This window comes from Belonocnema kinseyi, chromosome 7, assembly GCF_010883055.1.
Source record: "Belonocnema kinseyi isolate 2016_QV_RU_SX_M_011 chromosome 7, B_treatae_v1, whole genome shotgun sequence".
Classification (NCBI taxonomy): Eukaryota; Metazoa; Arthropoda; class Insecta; order Hymenoptera; family Cynipidae; genus Belonocnema; species Belonocnema kinseyi.
Genome location: NC_046663.1, coordinates 80,648,952 through 80,658,626, shown reverse-complemented (window position 1 = coordinate 80,658,626; position 9,675 = coordinate 80,648,952). Strand labels below are relative to the sequence as shown.

Genomic DNA, 9,675 nt, shown 5'->3' with positions numbered 1-9,675 from the left:
TTCCCCTGCCGAGTGAGTCACGCCTACCCCGAAAGGGAAATGGCTTAATGGTGTAATAATAATAATAATAATAATAATAATAATAATAATAATAATAATACTATTAAGACAAATCCCTATTGGGGTAAGCGTAACTCGTAATCTCAAAACCCGAAAAGATAAATTATCTACCAAGAAACATGATTTTTCAGCCAAACAGTTGAATTTTCAACAAACCAAAAAAATTTGTTCTAGATCAAGCAGTTGCATTTATAACCCAATACTAGTAGACCTTTCAAGCGAAAGAAACTAATTTTGAACTAATAATTGGATTTTTAACCAAATAGTGGAATTTTCAACAAACAAAGATGAATTTTCAATCAAATAGTCGCATTTATAGACAAAAAATATTAAACTTCAACCACAAACAGTTCGGTTTTGAAACAAATACCTAAATCTTGAAGTCAAAAAGACGAAAACTAAAAGAATAAAATTGTTAAACTTTTAACCATATAGTTGCATTTCCAACCTACAAGGATCAATTCGTATCGAAATAGTTCAACTTTCAAGGAAAAAATTAACTTTTATTTATTATCATTTGATGGAATTTTCCATGAAAATATTAACTCTCAACGAAAAATATAATAGTTGATATTTCAACTAAAAAGAATATCTTAAATTAAAAAAAGTATAATTTGATCCAAAAACATCAATTCTCAACGAAAAATATAATAGCTGGTATTTGCACTGAAAAATACTAAAATTTGTAATCAATAAGGGGTAAATTTAACCAAAAAACACGAATTTTTAACAAAATATTTGAATTCTTAACGAAAACATATTAGCCCTGAATACGCTGGAAAAGGGGTTACAGTAACGAAAAATTCCGTAACAATAGACAATACGTAATTTTTAACCTGAAAATTACACTTTTCACCCAAAAAGCGAATTTCCTACAAAACAGTTGAATTTACATTAAAAAAGTATTTTTTCCACCAATAATTAAATTTTCAACACAAAAAGACGAATTTTCAACAAACTAATTAAATTTTTCAGGCAAAAAGACGATTCTTTTTAAAGTCAACTTTCAACCAAGCAATTGAATTTTAAACTATAAACGATCAATTTTTAACCAAAACTAAAATAGTTCGATTTTCAGTTACAAAATTTTGATTTTAAAGGGAAAAAACGAACTTTCAACCAAATAGTTAAACTTTCCACTAAAAAAATAAATGAATTCTGAATCATAAATATCATAATAGACTTTACAATTTAAAAAATTTACTTTCAACGAAAAGTAGTCTGATTTTCTTATTGGATTCTATTAAGTTAGTTCACATTCAAACGAAAGAACAAGAAAAATGAGAAGTTTTTGAAAACAGGGAGAAAAGAGGAATTATGTAAAAATGGGGAATTTTCATTTTTTATTGTATTTTAAAAATATAGTTATTCACATTTATAGTTTCCGTATGTGTGATATTATATTCTCTGTTAATACTAGGGTGGTCCAAAATCATACGTATTAACATTTTTTTTCAATTTTTCATGAGCAATTTCTTTTAAGCTATTCGACAGTTGTTACAAAAAATGTTGCTCTTAACGATGAGAAATTACTGCATTAATTACAGAAAAATAGAAATTTCAAACATTTATTTCAGAACAACCTTGTTTAAACTAATACGAATTTGTTACATACTGGGGTAGTAATATCTGAGTGACGTGATATTTAATAATAAGCTGAAAAGTTAACTAAATTAAAAAAAGAGAGATTTCTACTTCTCTGTTAAAAAACACCAAGTAAATTATAATTAATCGTTTAAACAATTGATAAATCCTTGAAACAAATATAGTCATTTCAATGAGTTGGTAAAGAAAAAATATTCAAATAAATTCAAATTTTGTAAGCAATCGGAAATTAGCTTATAAATTTTTGAATTACTTCTTTTGTCGAATAAAAATAATTTATGGCAAAAAAGGGGAATACAGTTGTCATAAAATGTATCAGTTTTCGGAATAAATGATCAATTTCAGTTTTTTGGGACATTCTTGGGGCTCTATCTTGGAGCTCTATAAGGGGAGGGGCACCCAAATTCAAAGTAATTTAGCGAAAAATATTCGTTGGAAACTTTCGCAAGCTAAGTTTAAACCCATAATCGTGAATCTCATTTTTCCGATAACAAAAATTTTTCGACGTTAAATTTATGAGATTTTCCTAGCCTTGACGGCACGTCTTAATATTATAATTAATATAAATAATTGCAATAATAATATTCTCAATTTTATGTATTTTTCTCCAAATTGAAAGGAATTTTTTTCTGGAAATCTCTCAAAATTCGAAAGTAATTTTTTTAGACCACCCTAACGTACGAATTTCGTTTCTCTCATCCCCATATCTTTGTTTAAATACAGCAACAAAAATTGCCCCTAATTTGAGCGAAATTGGTTAATATTTAGGGGTCGCGCAAAGACCATGAAGTTTCCCATTGAGTTATTAACATGGGACAAAGTCAGCTTCTTAAATCTAATATTTAAACGTGATACTATGTTGAGAATAAATCTGCATTTCAGTATATTATTTAGAATTCGTCAGAGAATAAGAATCAACCACAATCTTTAAAAAACATTTGTTATTAAACATTTTACTGTAACTTCTGCCGGTTTTGTAAAAACTGAATTTTACTCATTTCATTTCTGAGAAGTTCAACCAACCTTCAGCAGCGCTGTGTTAGATGGGAGTTCATATGATCTCATTTTCACATTCCCGGCCCACAGTGGGAAAAAATAACATTTTTGGTTCAAAATAACATACAGCCCACAAATATTGAGTAATTTGAACAAAAACAATTTCAAAAAATCTATTAAGATTTCTAAGAGTGTTTTCAAGCCTGATTTTTCAATATTATATAATTAAACAACAAAATTGTTTATAAACAAATTATTTGTTGAAAAAATGTTTTCTACGATTTTCCATAATCATACGTTTTTTCTAGTTATATTGCAAGAAATTTTATGAACAAATGCAGTAATCAGACATTTTTCGGTAGAAAAATTCTTTTTTTCGATGTACATTTTTAAAAATTCGGAACTTTATGATATTTGCAGCAAAATTCATAATATTAATCTTATAATCTTTTAAACAAATTTAATAAACAAGTGCATTATTCGGGCATTTCACGGAGAAAAATGGATGTTCAAAAGTAAAATCTAGATGTTCAGGGTTAACATTATATGATTAACTATAAGACAACAATCTAAATGTTCGAAGTTAGCATTTGTAGATCTTAAAAAGTGAAATGTTACCCTCTAACATTCAAAATGTTCAACTGAAAAATCCGAGATATTACATGTATGGTCATGTCAAATTACGTCTGTAAATATTTGAGGAGTTTACTTATTTATGGTCATTTAAGGAATTAATTGATAACTTATTTGTGAATTTTAAATTAAACTTTAATGTTCGTACACGAACGAAAAACAGATAAAGGGTATAAAATGTCGACCAGATGATGCATTCAGTCAAGTTGAGGTTATATTCAATATTTCTAATTCAAAATAAAAACGGGGATGAATAATCAGAGAACGAATGATCTGTAATCTGAATTAAATATTCTATCTATTTTAAGTTACTTAAACTCAAATTTTATTTCAAATTTATAAGCCTTTTAAAGTCAAATGTGTTAAATAAATAAACCTAAAAAATAAGATCGTTGTTCTCTTCTTTAGACAAAAAAAAGTTGTTATGCAATTTTATTTAAGGACATCTAATTTTTATTCTTGGGAAATGTTCCAAAATTGTAATATTCCATCATTTTAATATTGAATATATATAGCTTTCAAATATAGTCGTGAAATTGCAATGCGCGATGCGCATGCGGTCGAACGGTTTTAACATCTCAATGTGTTTCAGTTTAACATAAAAATATTTTTACGCCTAACATCTCAAAAAGATGTTAAATGTTTGGCATGAATATCTGCGTATTGTGTGCTACAATCTTACTCTTTGAGCATCTACATTTGAACATCCATTTTTCTCCGTGTTGTCGGCAGAAAAATTCGGGTTTTTCAATACCTATCTTTTCAGATAAGAACTTGATGGAAATTTCAGCAACATTCATTATGAGTTGATAAATTTTATTATTTCTTAAAACAATTTTGATGAGCAAATGCATTAATCAGGCATTTGTCTACAGAAAAATTAATTTTTTTTCTGTGCCAAAACTTTTAATTAGGATATCGAAAAGAATCAATTTTACTCGACAGATGCTCGAACAATGCATTTGTTTATTCAATTTGTTTTTTTTAAATATATAATTTAACAACAATTATGAATTTCGCCGAAATCATCGTTAACTTCCCATTTAAAAAGACTGAAATAGAAAAAAACGAATTTTTCCGTCCACATATGCCCGAATGATGCATTTGTTTGTTAAATTTGTTTTTAAAAATCATAAAATTTGTCAACAAATTATGGATTTTACTAAAATTATCATAAGTTTCCGAATTGAAAAAAATTGACACAGAAAAAAACGAATATTTCTGTCGAAAAATGCCTTATTACTGCATTTGTATATTAAATTTGCTTGTAATATAAATATTTACAATCAGAAGAGAAATTTTTTATATAATATTGTTTCTATTCCAATTTCTTGCAACATAACTTGAAAAAACGTGTATTTATGGAAAACCGTAGAAAAAATTTGTTGATAACAAATTTTTTTTGTATATTGTCTAATATTGGAATATCTTTAACTAATGCTATTTTATGCAACTTGCGCGATTTCAACCATTATCCTGTTATTGACGAGCACCGGGAACGTTAAATAAAAAAAAGACCATTTTTTCGTCATATTTGTTTATTTATAAAAAAATTGAAAACCTACTTCAAAAATCAGCCTGGAAAACTCTCTTGGAAATCTTATTAGCTTTTTTTACAATTTTTTTTGTCGAAATCGGTGGAGATTTGTGGACTGTACGTTATTCTGCAGCAAACAAGTCATTTTTTTCCCAATGTGCGGCACTCCTTTAGGTACGAAACCAAAAACTCTTTTTTTTTAGAATAATCTTGTAGGCCATTAAAAAAGAAACATCTTCCTCCTGTTAACTTTTTGTAATGTCGTGCGTTTTTGACTTAAAAATGTTGATTTTCGTGTGTTTTTTGGAATTTTGTAAATGCTATGACTATGAATATCCGTGCAGAAAATTTTTGAATTTTGAAAAAAGTGGTCTCAAAAATTGTCAAAATACGCTCACTTTTTGCATTTTCATCCAAAATGGCTAGCTAACGAACTTGACCTTCATTTTATGGCATTAAAAGAGTATACCAAAGAGTAATCCAATCTGTCAATTCTTTCGAAAGTTATCGTGCTGAACAAACTAAAAATCTACACACACACACACACTCAGCCAGACACACAGAAAGACGCACAGAGTAGACACATTCGTAAAAACCTGTTTTTCGGATTCAGGGGGTCTTATAACGTGGACATTTGACAAAAATAGGGGGGGGGGGGGTCAAATTTTACACAAACCTAATACCTTCTCTTGATGAGAATGTAATAACTGGGTAAACTTAAGTTACCGATTCATGAGTGTTTATAAAAAAAAAACTTTCAAGAAGATTTAATAAACCGCAATATTAAGAATAATTCAAAATGGTCACTTATGCAGTTTTCATTGGGGACTCATAACGCCTTAAAGAGAATAAATTTGAAACCCTTAACATTTATGAATGATTTTTATTTAATGGGAAACTTTATGATCTATGCGCGACTCCTAAATATTAACAGATTTCGTGCAAATTTGGATTACATTTTTTTTGGACATTCGAACAAACCTGGAGGGAGGGTGGGGGTGACGGCAAAGAAATTCTAAAAGTTAAAAAAAAGGGTCACCCTAATGCTAATTAATGTAATATAATTTTAGCAAATTCAGAATAATTAAGATTAATTTTTTTGTTAGAAAAGATTTAACACACATTCATCATCAAAGACTTACGAGTTTTCAACATTACGTCCACACATTACCTTTTCCCTAGAATTCACATCTACGATTCGTCGCGGACCTTTTTGAACTGAACTCAACCCTAATAAGGTGCAATGACAACACCACAAAACCGTTGAAGATCACTCAGACGTGCCCTAGCTTGCATTTCGTAATTCCCAATGCGGCTCTTCTTGTCCAACAACTCTGTGTGAACGAGTTCTGGAAAAGACACGTTCACGGAAACTTCTGCAAGCTTTGACTCAAACGTAAAGAGTGCAATTAGCTCTTGGATATAAAATTCTCAGAGAACATGATTTAAGAGTAAGATCTTTTTATTTTATGAACGTAGAAAAAGTTTAGTCAGGGATGTGTAAGAGAAAGGAGACATTTTAGATCAATCTGGAATTCACGACATTTCTTCCTTAAAATCGTTCCGAAACCGACCGAGAAAATCCGTTTTTTTTTTTGAAATTCCAATATTAACAAGCGCCACTGGGCACTCGAAAATCCCATATATTTAAGAAGGGACAATTTGCGATTCTCGAAAAAACTTTGATTTTTAATCCTCCGCCACCACTTAACCCCAATTACGCCCCAAATATGACCCAAAAAATTAAAAAAATACATTTCTGCGTATTATTGTTCATTTTCAGTATTTTCTGCAATCTTTTTCAATACAAATAAATATTAGTGGACAATTTGAATCTCCTTGATGACTTTTCAAACAATTTTTAATTGTTTAAATAAATGTAAGTTACTTGAATAATTTTTTTTTCTACCAAAAAAAATAATCGTATGTGCAGTTTTCCTTTGAAAACTTTTGAAAAATAATATAAAATAAAACACAGATAATTATTTTTCTAACAGTATAGTGTATAAAAAGAATATATTAACAATTATTTTCCCCCAAAACTTATTGTTAAAATCGATTTTATGAATTAAACATAATATGAATGATTTTAAAGAGTTGCAAAGTCTGCCAAATACTTTATGGCATTGCTTGAACAATTAATTATTGTTTACTTCCACTCTTTTTCAAATTAAAAAAATGTTTGATATATTCATTCTATACATATACAGTATGCACTCAGAATATAATTGCATGTGTTCTATTTTATATTATCTTTCTAAAGTTTTTTTTGGACCAAGTTTTACAAGTCATTCAGAACATACGATTATTTGTTATATTTTTTGGTAAGAAATAATTGTTTAAAAAAGTTAAATTTGTTTAAACAATTTAAAATGGTTTAAAAAGTCATGGGGATATTCAAATTGTCTATTAGTAATTATTTGCATTTAAAAATCGGAAGAATGTGCTGAAAATTAAGCATAGTAAAATTTTTTTTCGAGTTTTGGATCATGATTGAGGCGCTGTGTGGGGGAGGAGGGGAAGGTACAAATGAAAGTTATTGGTATGGCTTTATTTCGCAGACAATCCTCTTTAATCCTCTTAAAAATTTTCAAAAATCCCACATTTTCCCATGTTAAATATATAGGATTTTCAAGTGCCAGGTTAGTGTTAATATTGGAATTTCGAAAAAAATCCGGAAATTTTTTCTCCGGAAATGAAAACTTTTTTAGGGAGGATGTAACTCACCCTATTATAGAGTAAAAAAAATGTTGCAATGCCTTTTTGGACCACCCTTACCCAGACGAAAAAATTATATGCAGTTTATATATAGTGTGAAGTATTATATATAATATTCATTTGTTTATACACAAAATGTATAAGACAAATTCATATTTTATATACTTCACACTATGTATAAACTATACATATTTTCGCCAGGGTATGTATATATTAAAAGAGATATCAGCTTATTAAGCACACTAAGTGAAATATATTTTAAAAATATACTTATTCGCAGTTTAATGAAAATAACAGAAAAAAGATATGGAAAGTCTAAAGTGGATTTATGACAGGAAGATCATGTACGGATCAAATAGTTAGCTCGATAGGCATAAATACATACAGACAGACCGACTGACAGACACATTCGTAAAAACCTATTTTTCGGATTTAAGGGGTCTCAAAACGTGGACACTTGATAAAAACTGGGGCGAGGGGGCGGGTTGTTAAATTTTACATATTTCTAATACCATCTCTGATGAGAATGTAAAAAAAAAACCATTCATAAAATTTTTATTGCTCTACCCTCGATGAAAAAATGTTATTTATTTATTTTGGCTTAGCTTGTGTCGTGTGCCTAAAAATTGAACTTTTGTATTTTTAATGTTTTTATATAAATAGAACAAAAACTACGTGTCCTACAAAAAAGTGATTAATAACAAATGTGTAGATATTTTTTGGGTGCACAATGTTTGTCTTATCATTTTTTCCGTATCTTGCATAGTTTGACCGCAAAATGCAAATTTTTGATTTTTAATTAGTTTGCGTGCGGTTAAAATTTGATTTTCTCGAAAAAAATTCTAAAAGTTGATATAATAATCTTGTAGGGCTATCGAAAAGTAAAAGTTTTCTTTTCAAGTTCTATGAGCAACTGTACACAGAATTTTCGAATCATGAAAAAATGTGTACTCAAAAATTCTCAAAATGGGCTCACTTTTAGTATTTTTATCCAAAATGTCTGATTAACGAACTTCGCATTTAGCTAAGGTCTTAGAACACTAAAAAAGTGTACCAAAGGCCAATATAATAGATTAATTTTTTCAAAAGTTATTGTGCTCACGGAGAGACAGACATAAAGACAGACAGATAGACATGCAGATAGACAGATTCGTAAAAATTTGTTTTTCGGATTCAGGGGGTCTCAAATCGTGGGCCTTTTGACAAAAACTACGGAGGTAAAATTTTATACAAATCTAATACCTTCTCTGATGAGAATGTAAAAATTATTTAATTGTCACGAATAGTTCTGTTTTTAGTTTAAATCATAAAAAATAGCAATAAAAACATGAAAAGTTAAATTTTTTGAAACCCTACACACGAGACGAAAAAGAAATTATAAGACAAAAGTTTTGGTAAGAAAGTACCCACGCAGCGGGGACATTTTTTTTATTGTTAATGACGTTTTTCATTATTAAAGCCAAAACTACGCATCCTATCAAAAAGTGGTTGATAAAAAATTTGTAGATCTTTTTAAAATGCACAATTTTTGTGAATTTATCTTTTACCGTATTTTGCACAGTATGGTCGAAAAAAGTAATTTTTGGATTTTTCATTATCTTGTATACTGTCAAAATTTATATATTTGATTTTTAAAGAAAATTCAAAAAGGTGTTATGATAATCGCATAGGGAATTTAAAAAGCAACATTTTTCTTCTCTTGACTTTTTTTCATATCGCGCGTCATTTGGCATAAAATGTTCACTTTCGTCTGTTTTTTTGAATTTTTTAAATGCTATAACTCTGGTAATTTTTGATTTTTTGAAAAAAGTCATTAGGATAAATTGTTCGACTTTTTGAATACTATGAATAACCGTACAAAGAATTTTTGAATTTTGAAAAAAGTGGTCTCAAATATATTAAAAATGGCCTACTTCTTGAATTTGTATCCAAAATGGCTGGCTAACGAAATTGATCTTTAGTTTAGGACACTAAACGAGTGTACCAAAGGGCAATCTGATAGATTATTTTTTTCAAAAGTGATCGTGTCCACAGATAGACATACAGGCAGACAGGCACATTCGCAAAAACCTGTTTTTCGGATTCAGGGGGTCTCAAAACGTGGACATTTGACAAAAACTGTGTGG

At 28.9% G+C, this 9,675-nt stretch overlaps 1 protein-coding gene across 1 annotated transcript in view; it reads right to left on the bottom strand.

Moving 5' to 3' along the window:
- The window catches only part of LOC117176117 (E3 ubiquitin-protein ligase MYCBP2), a 608,404-nt gene that overhangs the window by 45,586 nt on the left and 553,143 nt on the right, over positions 1-9,675 (bottom strand). The gene's annotated exons all lie outside the window — the stretch shown is intronic.